General features: G+C 41.0%; 1 long non-coding RNA gene across 1 annotated transcript in view; it reads right to left on the reverse strand.

Moving 5' to 3' along the window:
- LOC142244248 (uncharacterized) overlaps nt 1-18,985 on the reverse strand; it is a 428,197-nt gene extending 409,212 nt beyond the window's left edge. The window contains exon 1 of the long non-coding RNA XR_012724487.1: nt 18,866-18,985. This is a non-coding gene — a long non-coding RNA (uncharacterized LOC142244248). The remainder of the gene's footprint in view (nt 1-18,865) is intronic.
- Nucleotides 18,986-19,401: the final 416 nt, after the last annotated feature.

Genomic DNA, 19,401 nt, shown 5'->3' on the forward strand with positions numbered 1-19,401 from the left:
CACTTTTTCTCCACTTATTCTCCACTTTTTCTCCACTTTTTCTCCATTTTTTTCTCCACTTTTTCTCCACTTATTCTCCACTTATTCTCCACTTATTCTCCACTTTTTCTCCACTTTTTCTCCATTTTTTTCTCCACTTTTTCTCCACTTTTTCTCCATTTATTCTCCACTTTTTCTCCACTTATTCTCCACTTTTTCTCCACTTTTTCTCCACTTTTTCTTCATTTTTTTCTCCACTTATTCTCCACTTTTTCTCCACTTTTTCTCCACTTATTCTCCACTTTTTCTCCACTTTTTCTCCACTTATTCTCCACTTTTTCTCCACTTTTTCTCCACTTTTTCTCCATTTTTTTCTCCACTTATTCTCCATTTTTTCTCCATTTATTCTCCACTTTTTCTCCACTTTTTCTCCACTTATTCTCCACTTTTTCTCCATTTATTCTCCACTTTTTCTCCACTTTTTCTCCACTTTTTCTCCACTTTTTCTCCACTTTTTCTCCACTTTTTCTCCATTTTTTTCTCCACTTTTTCTCCACTTTTTCTCCACTTTTTCTCCATTTTTTTCTCCACTTATTCTCCACTTTTTCTCCATTTATTCTCCACTTTTTCTCCACTTTTTCTCCACTTATTCTCCACTTTTTCTCCACTTTTTCTCCACTTTTTCTCCATTTTTTTCTCCACTTATTCTCCATTATTTCTCCATTTATTCTCCACTTTTTCTCCACTTTTTCTCCACTTATTCTCCACTTTTTCTCCACTTTTTCTCCACTTGTTCTCCACTTTTTCTCCATTTTTTTCTCCACTTATTCTCCACTTTTTCTCCACTTTTTCTCCATTTATTCTCCACTTTTTCTCCACTTTTTCTCCACTTTTTCTCCACTTATTCTCCACTTTTTCTCCACTTTTTCTCCACTTATTCTCCACTTTTTCTCCACTTTTTCTCCACTTTTTCTCCACTTTTTCTCCATTTTTTTCTTCACTTATTCTCCACTTTTTCTCCATTTATTCTCCACTTTTTCTCCACTTTTTCTCCATTTTTTTCTCCACTTTTTCTCCATTTTTTCTCCACTTTTTCTCCACTTTTTCTCCACTTTTTCTCCATTTTTTTCTTCACTTATTCTCCACTTTTTCTCCATTTATTCTCCACTTTTTCTCCACTTTTTCTCCATTTTTTTCTCCACTTTTTCTCCATTTTTTCTCCACTTTTTCTCCACTTTTTCTCCACTTTTTCTCCACTTTTTCTCCACTTTTTCTCCATTTTTTTCTCCACTTTTTCTCCACTTTTTCTCCACTTTTTCTCCAATTTTTTCTCCACTTTTTCTCCATTTTTTCTCCACTTTTTCTCCACTTTTTCTCCACTTATTCTCCACTTTTTCTCCACTTTTTCTCCACTTATTCTCCACTTATTCTCCACTTTTTCTCCACTTTTTCTCCGTTCTTTTTCTATGGTCGGTCTACCCATTAGCTCTGCCATGCATACTGTAGCTCTACACCTACTGCACATGTTACTTTATGATTGACATCTCTTTCGTACCAGAGCTGTCTAAGTCTACTCTGACCCCATATTTGTCATTACTATATTGTCCTTGTACTGCATTATGACATTTGTATCATGTGTTTCATTTCTTGCTGTGTTGCAGTTTTTTTGCTGCATCCCAATTGTACCTCTACATTGTTCGAGTTTATGTTATTGTTCTCTCACTCTTATGTGATACTGATTATTGTCATTTTTCATGATTACATGCAGATAAGTCCAATCTGACGAAGGCTCAGGCCGAAACGTCAATTGTAACTTGTTTTGGACAAAAACATATATGCTTATGAAAAAAAAAATGCTCTTAATACGGACCAATAAAGAGTGATTTTGCATTACTATCCATTGGGACTTACTGACTTAGTCTGGGAGATTTAGAGTGCCGAGGTTACTCACTAATTTTATCTATTATTACCTCTGAGCACCTATATACCAGTGAGCAGAGCTTCCTCTACAGTAGTTCTCCTGATTAGGCATGCCCTTACCTCATGAGCAGGGCATTGCAGCTTTGGTAGCAACCATTACGACATGGACTCTGCTGCTGTGGACCCGGGGAGAGTGAGTGCAGATTCATTGCACCCACACTCCTCACATGAAGGGTCCGCACTCCTAGAAAATGGGGGATACGTTCCCTGAGTGTCTCCCCCCCATATTCTAGACGGTCCAGAGTCGTCGTGGGACCCCTTTATTTTTTTTCTTACAATAAATTGGTGAAAGAGGAAATGTTTTGGGGACTATTTTTTCAAATAAATTTCTTTTGTCGATTTTTTGTTTTTGTTAGTACTGACAGTTTATGATGTTGGGTATCTAATAGACGCCATGACATCACAAACTGCTGGGCTTGATCTCAGGTGACTTTACAGCTAGTATCAACCCGATTTATTACCCCGTTTGCCACTGCACCAGGGCACGGGATGAGCTGGGGTGAAGCGCCAGGATTGGCGCATCTAGTGGATGCGCCACGTCTGGGGTGCCTGCGGCCTGCTATTTTTAGGCTGTGAAGGCCTAATAACTATGGACCTTCCCACCCTGAGAATACCAGACCACAGCTGTCCGCTTTACCTTGGCTGGTGATCCAATTTGGGGGGGACCCTACTTTTATTGTGTAATTATTAATATTTATAAAATAATTATAAAAAAGAGCCTGAGGGGACCTCCACATTGGATCCCCAACCACGGTAAAGCTGCCAGCTGTGGTTTTCAGGCTACAGCCGTCTGCTTTACCCTAGCTGGCTATCAAAAATGGGGGGACCCAACGTCATTTTTTTCAACTATTTTTTAAATAGAAAAAATTAATGGGCTTCCCTGTATTTTGATTGCCAACCAAGGTAACGGCAGGCAGATGGGGGTGGCAACCCATAGCTGTCTGCTTTATCTGCGCTGAGAATCAAAAATACCGCGGAGCGCTACGTCATTTTTTTAAAGATTTATTTTTACAGCACTGTGATGTCCAGCAATCAAAATACAGGGAAGCCCATTTTATTTTTAGTTATTTATATAAATAATTAAAAAAAATAAATATGGGCTCCCTCTGCATTTTTTGTATTGCTAGCTAAGGGTAATCCAAGCAGCTACTGGCTGCTAACCCCCACTGCTTGGTGTTACCTTCACTGGCAATGGAAAATCCAGGGAAGCATTTTTTATTTTTTTTGCCAAAAAACTACAAAAAAAGGACGTGAGCTTCGCCATATTTTTGTATGCTAGCCAGGTATAGCAGGCAGGTGCTGGAAGAGTTGGATACAGCGCCAGAATATGGCGCTTCTATGAAAATGCCATTTTCTGAGGCGGCTGCAGACTGCAATTCGCAGCACTGGGGCCCAGAAAGCTCAGGCCAACCAGTGCTGCGGATTCCAATCCCCAGCTGCCTAGTTGTACCTGGCTGGACACAAAAATGGGGCGAAGCCTACGTCATTTGTTTTCTAATTATTTCATGAAATTCATGAAATAATAAAAAAAGGGCTTCCCTTTATTTTTGGTTCCCAGCCGGGTACAAATAGGCAACTGGGGGTTGGGGGCAGCCGTACCTGCCTGCTGTACCTGGCTAGCATACAAAAATATGGCGAAGCCCACATAATTATTTCAGGGGGCAAAAAACTTCTGCATACAGTCCTGGATGGAGTATGCTGAGCCTTGTAGTTCTGCAGCTGCTGTCTGTCTGTATGGAGAAGAGCAGACAGCAGCTGCAGAACTACAAGGCTCAGCATACTCCATCCAGGACTGTATGCAGAATTTTTTTGCCCACCAAAAAAATGACGTGGGCTTCGCCATATTTTTGTATGCTAGCCAGGTACAGCTGGCAGCCACGGGCTGCCTCCAACCCCCAGTTGCCTATTTGTACCCGGCTGGGAACCAAAAATATAGGGAAGCCCGTTTTTTTTAATTATTTCACTTATTTCATGAAATAATTAAAAAACAAATGACGTGGGCTTCACCCTATTTTTGTGTCCAGCCGGGTACAACTAGGCAGCTGGGGATTGGAATCCGCAGCACAGGTTAGCCCGAGGTTTGTGGGCGCCTCTGCTGCGGATTTCAGTCCGCAGCCGTCCCAGAAAATGGCGCTCTCATAGAAGCGCCATCATCTGGCGCTGTATCCAACTCTTCCAACAGCCCTGGAGCCGGGTGGCTTGTTGGGTAATCATGAGTTAAAACTGGCTTTGTTTTACCAGCCAGTATTAAGCCAGAGATTCTTAATGTCAGGCACGTTTGACCCGGCCATTAAGAATCTCCAATAAAGGGTTAAAAAAAAGACACCACACAGAGAAAAAATACTTTAATAGAAATAAATACACAGACACATTAGAGACTCCATCTTTATTACCCCCTGTCAGCCCTCCACGATCCTGCTCTTCTGTCTTCTTTCTTTCTAGTGTAGTAGTAGTGACGATTGTAGTGAGGATGAGATTCACCAGCTCATCACTTGGGGCTGGGGAACCTCCATCCTCACTACAATCCTCACTAGTGTAGTAGTAGTGACGATTGTAGTGAGGATGAGATTCACCAGCTCATCACTTGGGGCTAGTTAACCTCCATCCTCACTACAATCATCACTAGTGTAGTAGTAGTGACGATTGTAGTGAGGAAGGATGAGATTCACCAGCTCATCACTTGGGGCTGGGGAACCTCCATCCTCACTACAATCATCACTACAATCGGGAAGCAGCGTGCAGCCTTCACTCCGTGAGTGATCACTGCTGGCTGCTAGCGGTAACGCTGACAGACGCGTTACCATAGCAACGGTGCTCTCGGAGCCGCGGTTAGCGGTGACGTCACCGCTAACTGCGTTGCTATGGCAACGGTGATCTCCGTTAATGACCGGCTGTGTCAGCCGGTCCCTAACGGAACGGGGAGTCGACCGTGTTCTAGAGCATGTCGCCGGTACACGGCGATACACATATGTGCACCGTGTACCAGAGAGATGCACTCGCAGGTCCTACATGACGTGTCATAGTCATGTGACCAGTCTGTAGCCAATGAGATAATAGCCACGTGACTGGTCACATGGCTATTTTGACGTCACGATAGGTCCTGCATCTCTGCTGGCAGTGCAGGTCACCGGGAGGATTCAGCGATCATCGGATGGAATAGCGGCAGGAGACAGAGTGCAGAAGGGATCGCGAGGACCGGTAAGTGTTATGGCAATGTTTATTAACTGTTTGTGTACATTTATCATGCATTTTTATGTGTTTGTGATTGCCTCCCATTCTAGCCTATACGTTCGAGTTCGGTTCGTCGAACGTTCGACGAAACGAACTCGAACGGGACCCCCGTTCGGCGAACCGGCCTCGAGCCGAACCGGGACCAGTTCGCTCATCTCTAATAAAGACCCATAGCCCAAAGGTGCAGGTTGTGCTGAAGTCAGAGTTGTTCAATCACACATTGTGCATGGTCAGTATAAGGGTTATTAATAAACGTATTGTTGTTGGTCATATATACGGTTCCCAATTAGGACAACCTATACACAGACTCCCATTTGGGGATATATAAGGCCTAGAATAATTATTTGATAGTCCTAGTAAGTCCAAATGACCAACAGATTTATTGTCTGCCCGTAAGTAAATAAGTCTCAATAAGGGTAAACTTATCTTGCTGGAGAATGAACTCCCAGAAGACTGTCAGAACTAAATTAGCAATGCAAGTCTACGGGTCCGTAAATAATCTGACCGCACTTAGATGACATCCTAGGGCGGTCCGATTTTTTCACTGACCAGTAGACTTGCATTGCCTGACTTCTACAGATTGTCAGGAAGGAGAGATGAAGAAACTTTTTTTTCCTTCATATACGAGAGACACTCAAACTATACTCTGATCAAAACTCTGATAAAATTCTGATGAAAGCCTTATAAAACTAACAATCTGTCCATTTTTCATGTACATGGAAAAAACGCATGTCTGAATGACCCCTTATGCATACAGCATTAACTTTGGTAGCATATTACTTAATATTACTACTGGTGGCAACAGTAATTGCCATTAATTGGCAACTCACTTGATCATATAATGCTACTACCACTTGTTAATAATTAATCTGTTAAACAAGTGCATCTCAATAGAATATCATCAAAAAGTTAATTTATTTCAGTAATTCAATAGAAAAGTGAAATGCATATATTATATAATCATTACACACAAAGTTATCTATTTCAAGTGTTTATTTCTGTTAATGTTGATGATTATGGCTTACAGCCAATGAAAACCCAAAAGTCATTATCTCAGAAAATTAGAATATTTTATAAGACCACAGAAAAAATGATTTTACACTCAGAAATATTGGCCTACTGAAAAGTCTGTACAGTAAATGCACTCAATACTTGGTCAGGGCCCCTTTTGCATGAATTACTGCATCAATGCGGCGTGGCATGGAGACGATCAGCCTGTGGCACTGCTGAGGTGTTATAGAAGCCCAAGTTGCTTTGATAGCAGCTTATGTGCATTGTTGGGTCTGGTGTCTCTAATCTTCTTCTCGACAATACCCCATAAATTCTCAACGGGATTAAGGTCAGGCGAGTTTGCTGGCCAATCAAGCACAGTGAGTGATACTGTGGTTATTAAACCAGGTATTGGTACTTTTGGCAGTGTAGAAATGTGCCAAGTCCTGCTGGAAAATAAAATTTACAATCTCCAAAAAGCTTATCGGCAGAGGGAAGCAGGAAGTGCTCTAACATTTCATGGTAGACGGCTGCACTGTCTTTGGTCTTCATAAATAGAGTTGAGCGCGGTTCGTGGTTCGTGGTTCTCCAGTTCTAGGCTCGAGTGATTTTTGGGCTGTTCGAGATCGAACTAGAACTCGAGCTTTTTGCTAAAAGCTCGATAGTTCTAGATACGTTCGAGAACGGTTCTAGCAGCAAAAAGCAGGGCTTTTTACAGCTACAGTGAGCAGGAGCCATCGCTGGCAGCCTGCCACAAGCTGGTAACCAAGATAAACATCGGGTATCCAAGCAAAGCGCTTTGGTTAGTAACCCGATGTTTATCTTAGTTAAGTGCAGGAAGCCCACACTTTCCCGCTCAGCTCGCTCCACCCCCTCCTGCCCGCGGCATGTACACATACATACACATTCACAAACACACACACACACACACATCCACCCCCCCCCCCCCCGCCCGCCCGCCCGCGTCGCTCGCTCGCTCGGCTTACCTGCGGTGATGAAGTCCCGCCATCCCGACCTCAGCGCTGTCACTGTCCTCCATGGCCGCCGCTTATCACATCACCTATCGCTTCCGACCCGAGACTGACACTGGCGGTGACGTCACGGACCTCTCGCGATACTTGATGTGAAGGCGCCGGTCATTGACCTCAGTGACAGGGGCTGTCAGTGTGCTGGAGATCAGCGCAGGTAATGTACCTCACTGACAGCAGCACTTGTCACCCCCCTGCAGTGACCTGGGCTGACCCATTGATGTTAGCTCAGGTCACTGCACTGCTCTCCCAGCCAATGGGGAACATCCTGCTCTTCATTGACTGGGACAGTGTGCATCGTCATGGCAACCCCTTGGATTACACCAGACCTGGATTTGTTTTTCAATCTAATAAATTGGTTAAAGAGGGAATGTTTTGGGGAGTGTTTTTTCAAATAAAAATGTGTTTGTCGTCTATTTTTTTTTTATTACTGACTGGGTTGGTGATGTCGGGTATCTGATAGACGCCTGACCTCACCAACCCCAGGGCTTGATGCCAGGTGACATTACACATCTGGTATTAACCCCAAATATTACCCCGTTTGCCACCGCACCAGGGCGCGGGATGAGCTGGGGCGAAGCACCAGGATTGGCGCATCTAATGGATGCGCCACTTCTGGGGCGGCTGCGGCCTGCTATTTTTAGGCTGGGGAGATTCCAATAACCATGGACCTCCCTAGTCTGAGAATATCAGGCCCCAGCTGTCTGCTTTACCTTGGCTGGTGATCCAATTTTGGGGGACCCCTACGTGTTTTTTTTTTTAATTATTTATTTAATTTAAAATAACAGCGTGGGGTGCCCTCAGTTTTGGATTACCAGCCAAGGTGAGGTTGCCAGCTGTGGTCTGCAGGCTGCAGCCGTCTGCTTTACCCTAGCTGGCTACAAAACTAGGGGGAACCCTATGTCATTTTTTTTTCATTTTTTTGGCTAAATACAAAGCTAAGCACCCCTTAGTGCCACATGAAAGGTACCAAAGGGTGTTCCACTTTTTCTCCATTTTTTTCTCCACTTTCTCTCCACTTTTTCTCCACTTTTTCTCCATTTTTTTCTCCACTTATTCTCCACTTTTTCTCCTCTTATTCTCCACTTTTTCTCCACTTTTTCTCCACTTTTTCTCCTCTTATTCTCCACTTTTTCTCCACTTTTTCTCCACTTTTTCTCCATTTTTTTCTCCACTTTCTCCACTTTTTCTCCACTTTTTTCTCCACTTTTTCTCCTCTTATGCTCCACTTTTTCTCCTCTTAATCTCCACTTTTTCTCCACTTTTTCTCCACTTTTTCTCCACTTTTTTCTCCACTTTTTCTCCTCTTATGCTCCACTTTTTCTCCACTTTTTCTCCACTTTTTCTCCACTTTTTCTCCACTTTTTCTCCTCTTAATCTCCACTTTTTCTCCTCTTATGCTCCACTTTTTCTCCACTTTTTCTCCACTTTTTCTCCACTTTTTCTCCACTTTTTCTCCTCTTATGCTCCACTTTTTCTCCACTTTTTCTCCACTTTTTCTCCACGTTTTCTCCACGTTTTCCCCACTTTTTTCTCCACTTTTTCTCCTCTTATGCTCCACTTTTTCTCCACGTTTTCTCCACGTTTTCCCCACTTTTTTCTCCACTTTTTCTCCTCTTATGCTCCACTTTTTCTCCACTTTTTCTCCACTTTTTCTCCACTTTTTCTCCACTTTTTTCTCCACTTTTTCTCCACTTTTTCTCCTCTTATGCTCCACTTTTTCTCCACTTTTTCTCCACTTTTTCTCCTCTTATGCTCCACTTTTTCTCCACTTTTTCTCCACTTTTTCTCCACTTTTTCTCCTCTTATGCTCCACTTTTTCTCCACTTTTTCTCCTCTTATGCTCCACTTTTTCTCCACTTTTTCTCCACTTTTTTCTCCACTTTTTCTCCTCTTATGCTCCACTTTTTCTCCACTTTTTCTCCACTTTTTCTCCACTTTTTCTCCACTTTTTCTCCTCTTATGCTCCACTTTTTCTCCACTTTTTCTCCACTTTTTCTCCATTTTTTTCTCCACTTATTCTCCACTTTTTCTCCACTTTTTCTCCACTTTTTCTCCACTTTTTCTCCACTTTTTCTCCTCTTATTCTCCACTTTTTCTCCACTTTTTCTCCACTTTTTCTCCATTTTTTTCTCCACTTTCTCCACTTTTTCTCCACTTTTTTCTCCACTTTTTCTCCTCTTATGCTCCACTTTTTCTCCTCTTAATCTCCACTTTTTCTCCACTTTTTCTCCACTTTTTCTCCTCTTATTCTCCACTTTTTCTCCACTTTTTCTCCACTTTTTCTCCATTTTTTTCTCCACTTATTCTCCACTTTTTCTCCTCTTATTCTCCACTTTTTCTCCACTTTTTCTCCACTTTTTCTCCTCTTATTCTCCACTTTTTCTCCACTTTTTCTCCACTTTTTCTCCATTTTTTTCTCCACTTTCTCCACTTTTTCTCCACTTTTTCTCCATTTTTTTCTCCACTTTTTCTCCACTTTTTCTCCACTTTTTCTCCATTTTTTTCTCCACTTATTCTCCACTTTTTCTCCTCTTATTCTCCACTTTTTCTCCACTTTTTCTCCACTTTTTCTCCTCTTATTCTCCACTTTTTCTCCACTTTTTCTCCACTTTTTCTCCATTTTTTTCTCCACTTATTCTCCACTTTTTCTCCTCTTATTCTCCACTTTTTCTCCACTTTTTCTCCACTTTTTCTCCACTTTTTCTCCTCTTATTCTCCACTTTTTCTCCACTTTTTCTCCACTTTTTCTCCATTTTTTTCTCCACTTTCTCCACTTTTTCTCCACTTTTTCTCCACTTTTTCTCCAATTTTTTCTCCACTTTTTCTCCTCTTATGCTCCACTTTTTCTCCACTTTTTCTCCTCTTAATCTCCACTTTTTCTCCTCTTATGCTCCACTTTTTCTCCACTTTTTCTCCACTTTTTCTCCACGTTTTCTCCACTTTTTTCTCCACTTTTTCTCCTCTTATGCTCCACTTTTTCTCCACTTTTTCTCCACTTTTTCTCCACTTTTTCTCCACTTTTTTCTCCACTTTTTCTCCACTTTTTCTCCTCTTATGCTCCACTTTTTCTCCACTTTTTCTCCACTTTTTCTCCACGTTTTCTCCACGTTTTCTCCACTTTTTTCTCCACTTTTTCTCCTCTTATGCTCCACTTTTTCTCCACTTTTTCTCCACTTTTTCTCCTCTTAATCTCCACTTTTTCTCCACTTTTTCTCCACTTTTTCTCCACTTTTTCTCCACTTTTTTCTCCACTTTTTCTCCACTTTTTCTCCTCTTATGCTCCACTTTTTCTCCACTTTTTCTCCACTTTTTCTCCGCTTATGCTCCACTTTTTCTCCACTTTTTCTCCACTTTTTCTCCTCTTATGCTCCACTTTTTCTCCACTTTTTCTCCACTTTTTTCTCCACTTTTTCTCCTCTTATGCTCCACTTTTTCTCCACTTTTTCTCCACTTTTTCTCCTCTTATGCTCCACTTTTTCTCCACTTTTTCTCCATTTTTTTCTCCACTTATTCTCCACTTTTTCTCCTCTTATTCTCCACTTTTTCTCCACTTTTTCTCCACTTTTTCTCCTCTTATTCTCCACTTTTTCTCCACTTTTTCTCCACTTTTTCTCCATTTTTTTCTCCACTTTCTCCACTTTTTCTCCACTTTTTTCTCCACTTTTTCTCCTCTTATGCTCCACTTTTTCTCCTCTTAATCTCCACTTTTTCTCCACTTTTTCTCCACTTTTTCTCCACTTTTTTCTCCACTTTTTCTCCTCTTATGCTCCACTTTTTCTCCACTTTTTCTCCACTTTTTCTCCACTTTTTCTCCACTTTTTCTCCTCTTAATCTCCACTTTTTCTCCTCTTATGCTCCACTTTTTCTCCACTTTTTCTCCACTTTTTCTCCACTTTTTCTCCTCTTATGCTCCACTTTTTCTCCACTTTTTCTCCTCTTAATCTCCACTTTTTCTCCTCTTATGCTCCACTTTTTCTCCACTTTTTCTCCACTTTTTCTCCTCTTATGCTCCACTTTTTCTCCACTTTTTCTCCACTTTTTCTCCTCTTATGCTCCACTTTTTCTCCACTTTTTCTCCACTTTTTTCTCCACTTTTTCTCCTCTTATGCTCAACTTTTTCTCCACTTTTTCTCCACTTTTTCTCCACTTATGCTCCACTTTTTCTCCACTTTTTCTCCACTTTTTTCTCCACTTTTTCTCCTCTTAATCTCCACTTTTTCTCCACTTTTTCTCCACTTTTTCTCCACTTTTTTCTCCACTTTTTCTCCACTTTTTCTCCTCTTATGTTCCACTTATTCTCCACTTTTTCTCCACTTTTTCTCTACTTTTTCTATGGTCGGTCTACCCATTAGCTCTGCCATGCATAGTGTAGCTCTACACCTACTGCACATGTTACTTTATGATTGACATCTCTTTCGTACCAGAGCTGTCTAAGTCTACTCTGACCCCATATTTGTCATTACTATATTGTCCTTGTACTGTATTATGACATTTGTATCATGTGTTTCATTTCTTGCTGTGTTGCAATTTTTTTGCTGCATCCCAATTGTACCTCTACATTGTTCGAGTTTATGTTATTGTTCTCTCACTCTTATGTGATACTGATTATTGTCATTTTTCATGATTACATGCAGATAAGTCCAATCTGACGAAGGCTCAGGCCGAAACGTCATTTGTAACTTGTTTTGGACAAAAACATATATGCTTATGAAAAAAAAATTTTCTTAATACGGACCAATAAAGAGTGATTTTGCATTACTATCCGTTGTGACTTACTGACTTAGTCTGGGAGATATAGAGTGCCGAGGTTACTCACTAATTTTATCTATTATTACCTCTGAGCACCTATATACCAGTGAGCAGAGCTTCCTCTACAGTAGTTCTCCTGATTAGGCATGCCCTTACCTCATGAGCAGGGCATTGCAGCTTTGGTAGCAACCATTACGACATGGACTCTGCTGCTGTGGACCCGGGGAGAGTGAGTGCAGATTCATTGCACCCACACTCCTCACATGAAGGGTCCGCACTCCTAGAAAATGGGGGATACGTTCCCTGAATGTCTCCCCCCCATATTCTAGACGGTCCAGAGTCGTCGTGGGACCCCTTTATTTTTTTTCTTACAATAAATTGGTGAAAGAGGAAATGTTTTGGGGACTGTTTTTTCAAATAAATTTCTTTTGTCGATTTTTTGTTTTTGTTAGTACTGACAGTTTATGATGTTGGGTATCTAATAGACGCCATGACATCACAAACTGCTGGGCTTGATCTCAGGTGACTTTACAGCTAGTATCAACCCGATTTATTACCCCGTTTGCCACTGCACCAGGGCACGGGATGAGCTGGGGTGAAGCGCCAGGATTGGCGCATCTAGTGGATGCGCCACGTCTGGGGTGCCTGCAGCCTGCTATTTTTAGGCTGTGAAGGCCCAATAACTATGGACCTTCCCACCCTGAGAATACCAGACCACAGCTGTCCGCTTTACCTTGGCTGGTGATCCAATTTGGGGGGTCCCCTACTTTTATTGTGTAATTATTAATATTTATAAAATAATTATAAAAAAGAGCCTGAGGGGACCTCCACATTGGATCCCCAACCACGGTAAAGCTGCCAGCTGTGGTTTTCAGGCTACAGCCGTCTGCTTTACCCTAGCTGGCTATCAAAAATGGGGGGACCCAACGTAATTTTTTTTTTTTAACTATTTTTTAAATAGAAAAAATTAATGGGCTTCCCTGTATTTTGATTGCCAACCAAGGTAACGGCAGGCAGATGGGGGTGGCAACCCATAGCTGTCTGCTTTATCTGCGCTGAGAATCAAAAATACCGCGGAGCGCTACGTCATTTTTTTAAAGATTTATTTTTACAGCACTGTGATGTCCAGCAATCAAAATACAGGGAAGCCCATTTTATTTTTAGTTATTTAAATAAATAATTAAAAAAAATATATGTTAGCTCCCACTGCATTTTTTGTATTGCTAGCTAAGGGTAATCCAAGCAGCTACTGGCTGCTAACCCCCACTGCTTGGTGTTACCTTCACTGGCAATGGAAAATCCAGGGAAGCATTTTTTTTTTTTTTTGCCAAAAAGCTACAAAAAAAGGACGTGAGCTTCGCCATATTTTTGTATGCTAGCCAGGTATAGCAGGCAGGTGCTGGAAGAGTTGGATACAGCGCCAGAAGATGGCGCTTCTATGAAAATGCCATTTTCTGAGGTGGCTGCAGACTGCAATTCGCAGCAGTGGGGCCCAGAAAGCTCAGGCCAACCGGTGGTGCGGATTCCAATCCCAGCTGCCTAGTTGTACCTGGCTGGACACAAAAATGGGGCAAAGCCTACGTCATTTGTTTTCTAATTATTTCATGAAATTCATGAAATAATAAAAAAAGGGCTTCCCTTTATTTTTGGTTCCCAGCCGGGTACAAATAGGCAACTGGGGGTTGGGGGCAGCCGTACCTGCCTGCTGTACCTGGCTAGCATACAAAAATATGGCGAAGCCACATAATTTTTTCAGGGGGCAAAAAACTTCTGCATACAGTCCTGGATGGAGTATGCTGAGCCTTGTAGTTCTGCAGCTGCTGTCTGTCTGTATGGAGAAAACATACAGGGTTATAGTACATTTAGGAGGGACAGGAAAGACAAAAAAGGTGGTGGGGTGTGTATATTTATCAAATCTAACCTAAAACCTGTGTTGAATGATGAAATTGGGGGGAACTGCAACAATTTGGAGTCAGTATGGGTAAATGTACATGGGGAGGAGAATAATGGCAAAATGCTAATTGGAGTTTGCTATAAGCCTCCTAACATACTTGAACAAATAGAGGGTGAAATGCTGGAACAAATTGAAAAGGCAGCTAATAATAATAATCGGGTTCTTATTATGGGGGATTTCAACTATCCAGACATACAGTGGGACATAGAATCTTCTGGTTGTGCTAAAAGCTGTAAATTCTTATGTACCATTCAAGACCATTCCTCTCTCAGATGGTAGATGAACCGACGAGGGGAGATAATTTGCTAGATTTGGTCCTGTCAAATAGACCGGATACAATTTCAGATCTACAGGTCCGGGAGCACTTGGGCTCCAGCGATCATAATATGGTAAGCTTCAACGTAATATTCAATAGAACATTTCAAAGGGGAAATGCTGAAACCTGGAATTTTAGGAAAGCTGATTTCAACAAATTAAGGGAAGAGCTTAAATGTGTAGATTGGGACAAAGTCATGGTAACTGGGGATACTGAACATAAATGGGGAAAGTTTAAGGATATATTGCTAGAGTCCTGTAAAAAACTTATACCCTCTGGTAATAAAACGTCCCGGAATAAAAAGAAACCACTATGGATAAATAAGACTGTACAAAGTATAATAAAACAAAAACAAAGGGCGTTTAAAATCTTGAAGGCTGAGAATACAGAAATAGCATTGCAGGAGTATAAAGATATCAATAGGCAATGCAAAAAAGAAATCAAACAAGCAAAACTAGCTACTGAAACAAAAATCGCCAATGACATTAAAATAAATCCCAAAATCTTTTATAAATACATTAATGCCAAAAGGAAAACAAAGGATAGTATTGGCCCCTTAAAATATAATAGCAAGTTAGTTATAGAGGACAAACAAAAGACTGAGATATTAAATAGGCATTTCTCATCTGTGTTCACCAAGGAACTGACTGTACCAGGCATCATTCAAAAAGTGAAAAATCAAAGTTCACCACCCGATATAATTAATTTAACACAAGAAGAAGTACACCTACGTCTGAGTAAATTAAACATTGACAAATCCCCAGGGCCAGATGGCATTCATCCACGAATATTGAGGGAATTGAGCTCCGTAATTGACAGACCGCTGTATCTCATCTTTTTAGACTCGCTTGTAACAGGGTTGGTGCCTCAGGATTGGAGGATTGCTGATGTGGTACCGATATTTAAGAAAGGTAAGAGGGTAGATCCAGGCAACTACCGCCCAGTAAGCCTGACATCAGTAGTCTGCAAAGTTTTTGAGGGCATTTTAAGGGATGACATGCAAAAATATGTTGCAGAAAATAATATAATAACTGACAGACAGCATGGATTCATGAAAGATAAGTCGTGTCTAACCAACCTGTTGGGGTTCTATGAGGGGGTAAGTGCAAACCTGGATATTGGCAATGCAGCTGCTGTGATTTATTCCACTGCTGCGAGTGGAAGAAAATCGATTCCGACAGCTAAATAGGAAAGGGTTCTTTACAGTTAGAGCAGTCAGACTGTGGAATACCCTACCACAAGAGGTAGTAATGGCAGATACTATAACAGCTTTCAAAAAAGGGCTGGATGATTTCCTCAGTACACACAACATTGTTGGTTATAAATGACTTAGTGACCAAATGTAGAACTGGTGGAGGAAGGTTGAACTAGATGGACCTAGGTCTTTTTTCAACCTTAGTAACTATGTAACTATGTAACAATAAATTGGTGAAAGAGGGAATGTGTTGGGGAGTGTTTTTTCAAATATTTTTTTTTCTTTTTTTATTACTGACAGTGGGTGATGTCGGGTATCTGATAGATGCCATGACATCACCAACTGCTGGGCTTGATGTCAGGTGACATTACACATCTGGTATCAACCCCTTTTATTACCCCGTTTGCCACTGCACCAGGGCAACGGGATGAGCTGGAACGAAGCACCAGAATTGGCACATCTAATGGATGCGCCACTTCTGGGGCGTTTGCGGCCTGCTATTTTTAGGCTGGGAAGGGCCAATAACTATGGACCTTCCAACCCTGAGAATACCAGACCACAGCTGTCCGCTTTACCTTGGCTGTGGAACCAATTTGGGGGAACCCCACTTTTTTTTTTAATTATTTATTTATAAATAATTATAAAAATGATCCTGGGGGTCCTCCAAATTGGATCCCCAACCAAGACATAACTGCCAGATGTGGTCTACAGGCTGCAGCCATCTGCTTTACCCTAGCTGGCTATCAAAAATGGGGGGAACCCCACATTGCTTTTTTTTTTTATTAATTATTTGTTTGGCTAAATACAAGGCTAGGCACCCTTTAGTGCCACATGAAAGTCACTAAAGGGTGCCAGCTTAGAATATTCAGAGAAGTGGGACATTATATATGTGTTTGACAACGGTCTGCCTGTCTATCTATCCATCTATCCTTTTTTTTATCTATCTATCTATCCATATATCTATCCCTCTATCTATCTATCTATTATCTATCTATCTTTCCCTCTATCTACATATTATCTATCTATCCATCTATCATTTTTATCTATCCCTCTATTCATCTATCTATCTATATATCCATCCATTATCTATCTATCCCTCTACCTATCCATTATATATCTATCTAGCTATCCATTATCTATTATCTATCTATCTATTATCTATCTATCTTTCCCTCTATCTACATATTATCTATCTATCCATCTATCATTTTTATCTATCCCTCTATTCATCTATCTATCTATATATCCATCCATTATCTATCTATCCCTCTACCTATCCATTATATATCTATCTAGCTATCCATTATCTATTATCTATCTATCCCTCTAGCTATCCCTCTATTTATCCTTCTATCTATTATCTATCTATCCATTATCTATCTATCTATCCATTATCTATCTATTATCTATCAGTTATCTATCTATCCATCCTATCTCTCTATCTATCTATCCATCTATCCGATAGGTAGATAGATAGATATATAATGGATACATAGATAGATAAAGGATAGATTGATAATGAATAGATAGATAGATAATGAGATGATAGATAGAGGGATAGATAGATAGATATTACAGCTTTTATTTGTGATGTATGTGTTTCCCCCTCCCCCCAACTGTATGTGTGATAGAGCAGTGACCCTGCAGGAGCTTGGATCTGAGTTCTTGCACGGTCACTGTCGGTCAGTGACATCACTCTGAGTTGTGCTTTACAGCAGCACTGAAGTTCTCGCCAGCGGTAATGTGTTGACATCACTGACAGTGAGAAATGACCTGGAATTACCCCTGCAGAATCGTTCACGGAATGAGGCTGCATTGAGTAACAGGTCTCAGATGTCGCTGAATCAGTGTGGATTACGCCAGACTTGGATATTTGTGTGGGTTAATAAAGTGGTGACAGAGGGGCTTTTTGGTGTTTTATTTCAAATAAAGGATTTTTTGGTGTGTATGTTTATTTACTTTACTTACAGATTAGTGATCGCATATCATAGACGCTGCCATTACTAATCTTGGACTTAGTGGCAGATATGGGCTGCTATTAACTCCTTATTACCCCGATTGCCACCGTATCACGGCAATTGAGAAGGGCCGGTGACACGCTGGTACTGTCGCATCTAATGGATGCAAAATTCTTGGGGCAGCAGTGGGCTGATAATCTCAGCTGCGAGAGGGGAGGGCCGTAACCATGGCCCTCACCCTCCCCAGCCCGAGAATACCGGCCCACTGCTGTGTGCTTACCTCGGCTGGGTATCATTTGGGGGGAGGGACCGAACGTCGTTGTTTTAAATTATTTATTTATTTATTTTACTACACGATTTAGACCCGTCCACTGGTGGCTGTGATTGGTTGCAGTGAGACAGTTGTCACTCAGTGTGGGGGCGTGTCTGACTGCAACCAATCATAGGCGCCAGTGGGTGGGGGAAGCAGGGAAGAAGAGATGGAATAATGAGCGGCCGGCATTTTCAAAAGCTGGAGAACCCGCCACAGTGAGACAGCTGTGCAGTGCCTTGCCGGTGATCAGTGAGTATGACAGAGAGAGGGAGAGACCGACTGACCAAAATGGCCGCTGGCTTATATAGCCCCTATGATGCTGTGTGGCCAAGCCAATCACAGTAACACCATAACAAAGATGGCTGCAGTGTTACTGTGAGGGCAAGCAACATCAGATATGTTCATTGGCTGGAAAAAGGTGAGAGGAAGTCAGAAATGAAAATGAAAGTATCGAAGCGAATACCATATTAGCCGTCGGATAGCGAATACCTTGAATACCCCATTATTCGCCGGATACCGAATAGTGGTGAATACATTTGCTCATCCCTAATAATGACTTTTGGGTTTTCATTGGCTGTAAGCCATAATCATCAACAATAACAGAAATAAACACTTGAAATAGATCACTCTGTAGGTAATGACTCTATATAATATATGTGTTTCCCTTTTTGTATTGAATTACTGAAATAAAATTAACTTTTTGATGATATTCTATTTGGAAAGATTTACTTGTATTTCTACAATATTGTATTATTGTATTGTATATTTTGTATGTTATATAGTTGTGAAAGGGTTAACATTGGTTATGATGCTTGAGAAACATCAACACTTAGCAGGAACCTCAGTTTCTTGACGTAAACTACTCTTGTTTTACACAATTGCTATAGTGATAAATAACAATGGTGAAACACATTAATGATCCAATTACTCTTGTTTAAATAGAACATATCTCCACCTTGACCTTCATGGATATCATCAAAAATAAGTCCTTTCCATCATAGCTGTGAGTTACAATTTTTAATATTGCTTGGGTGACAATTACAATGGCGTAAGTGCCTAAAGGAGTATGGAAACTAAGGATCAGATCCACGTCATAGGAGGAGTAGTCAGTATTACCAATGATACGGTTTACTTGATGCTACATCCCCTTCAGTCAATGCTTTACTTACCAATCCTTGGTATGTTGGTGGAGATCTTATTAAATAAAGCTTTTTCAGGCACACCAAGCTCGTTCAGACAAGTGTGTCAGAGGTGGGGATAGTACCTCATGAATCTCCAGTAAGCAATTCCTTGTATTCATCTAGGCACAACACCTGTGTAGGGCTGAAAGGAAAGATAAATGACGTGGGAGGAGTGGGATTTTATGAGAATACATTGCTGATGACTGTGCATATGACATCAAGCAAGAACGAAACTTTCTATTCCTGTCAACCAATATTCTAAATAGCCAGATGGGGATTAGGTGTTCTAAGATTTTCATTTCAGACTGTCTCTATGTCATTGTCAGCTTCAATTACATAAATAGTTAAAGTGAACAGGAGGGCAATCATTTTAATGTGACAATAATGTTTGTTTCTTTATACATTTAAAAATTCCATATATCATCCTTGATAAATAAATTCATCATTCCAAAATATTAGTTGTCATCAGAAAAGCAGTGAATGAAAACCCTCTAAATTCATCAGTTGTTACCTCTGAATGTTAT

The sequence above is a fragment of the Anomaloglossus baeobatrachus genome, chromosome 6 (assembly GCF_048569485.1).
Source record: "Anomaloglossus baeobatrachus isolate aAnoBae1 chromosome 6, aAnoBae1.hap1, whole genome shotgun sequence".
Lineage (NCBI taxonomy): Eukaryota > Metazoa > Chordata > Amphibia > Anura > Aromobatidae > Anomaloglossus > Anomaloglossus baeobatrachus.